We start from the raw sequence: 2,118 nt of genomic DNA on the forward strand, positions 1-2,118 counted from the left end.
CCGCTTACAGAATCGTGAAATCTGTGATAAGCATTTGGGCCGCACGGACTCACACCAAAAGTACTCACACTTTTGCGCCGTTTAGGTGGATGTTCTTTTCCCGGTGTAGACAGGTATCGTGATGGCGTTACGCCTTGTTTCAAACGACACTGAGCTCGGTATCCAGTATACGTTGAAGAGCATCCAACAGGTCCTCATCGACTGCCCTCTATACAGTTCGGCAATACTCCAGTTCCAACTGACCCGTATAAACAACAAGCTTCTCAGCCTTGCAGCAACCTTGGGTCCTTGTTCTAACGTTGTGCAGTACTGTCAATGCCTGCGCTCATTCTATCTGTTTCTGACGTCTACCAGCTTGCATGAACTCCTCTGACCTCAGAGGTTTTGCCACGAATGGAGAGATGCGATCTTCGCAGCACTACATCTCCGGTGGCCAGCAGGATGAACTCCTATCCTTATCAGTTACGACGCCCCCGCGTGTGTGATATCTCATTTGCGTGTGTCATGTGTGTGCGCGACTGTGTTTGCCTCATCTTCTCCATCGTCATCCCGCTCATATGTTAACCCACATGCACTGGGGTATTGTAGCGCAATTGTTGCGGTGAAACATCTAATCTCATTCATATAGTTGGAAAGCCCAGGAAAAACCTCAGACAGCACAGCCAGGGCATGTAAGAACGCCGTTGGACGTAGTGGCCTGTGGACGTATCAGCCAAAAATGGATGAAAGCACACGTTAGATGTAACTGCTCGTTCGATGTAAAGGAATGATGGATGTACTATCTCGCTTTTGGATGTACTAGCACGATGAATGTAACGGCATGTTGGATGTAATGACATAAAAACTTCTCCTCTGGCGACGGAAACTCTACCTTACCGCTGCCATTCCAGATTAGCGTCAGTAGCCAACACTGATGCGCTGGACACCTTGTGGTCACACCGTCATCATGGTAACCACAAAGAACAGTCACAGGCATACCTGGGTAGTAATGTCATTATATACTGCAATGAAATTACGTAATGAATTACCTTTTCTGGTAATTTGTAACGTAATGCATTACTTTTGACATTATGTAATTTGTAATATGATTTAATTACATTTGGGCAGTAATTTTGTGACATTACTGATTACTTTTTAAAAAAGAATCGAGTGTGTGTTCTGTGTTGGCACTTGGCTGAAAGAGAGTTTCCGACTGACCAGTGAAAACGCTCATATGAACGGTGACGCTTTCAATCGGCACAGAGTAAAATATGTCTTGCTTTTGCAACGTAGTGTTGTCTGTCAGTGAATTTCCACATCCTCAATATCGTTACGATTAGACCCGCAGTAATGACTTTGTAATGTCATTACTTTTTCGTAGTAACTGTAATGTAATTTCATTACATTTCAATTGCAGTAATGGGTAATGTAATTTAATTAAATTCTAACTAGAGTAATGAGTAATGCAATTTAATTACATTTTTGAAGTAATTTACACAGGTATGGTCACAGGGCACGTGGAGATCCGGGTTGGATCAAAGGAACAAAACACAAATATCACTGCGTGTGTGTGTTCCGCAGCCTCGTTTCCAGGTGGTGGAGCCCCGTGGTGCTACGTACCAAGAAGCGCGATACACGCGCGAGTTCAGTTGCCAGCCCTCCCCCCCTTTTTTTTCTTACTGTTTTTTTGAACTGCTACCGCATGCTCCACTTGTTGCACTCGGTATTTTCCTACATGTGCATCCACATGCGCAAGTGGCGTATGTACGTTTTGCGTTGTACGTTTTGTAACTCGAATGTCCCAGTTTGTGTTCGTCATTCCGCAGGGTCCGTGTGAGAGATCATCCTGCACATATTCTTCACGCTATTCTTCAAGGTTGACTCTGTAACATGTATGTGTTTTCATATAATATTTCTACATTCTGAATTCTGTTGTTGGCTCTACTTCTTTATTAAGGAGCGTAAACGGCGTTTCCTTTGTTGCTCACTGTACTTTGCCCATGTGTGAACTATTTTAGGGATTTTTACGCGATTGTTGCAGATATTGGACGCTTATTCGTGATATTCTTGCATGTGGCTTCTGTAGCGTGCATATGTTGTCATGCGCACGTGCATTTTTTTAAAGTCAGAAAAGGAGTC

Source organism: Ornithodoros turicata, chromosome 10 (assembly GCF_037126465.1).
Source record: "Ornithodoros turicata isolate Travis chromosome 10, ASM3712646v1, whole genome shotgun sequence".
Lineage (NCBI taxonomy): Eukaryota > Metazoa > Arthropoda > Arachnida > Ixodida > Argasidae > Ornithodoros > Ornithodoros turicata.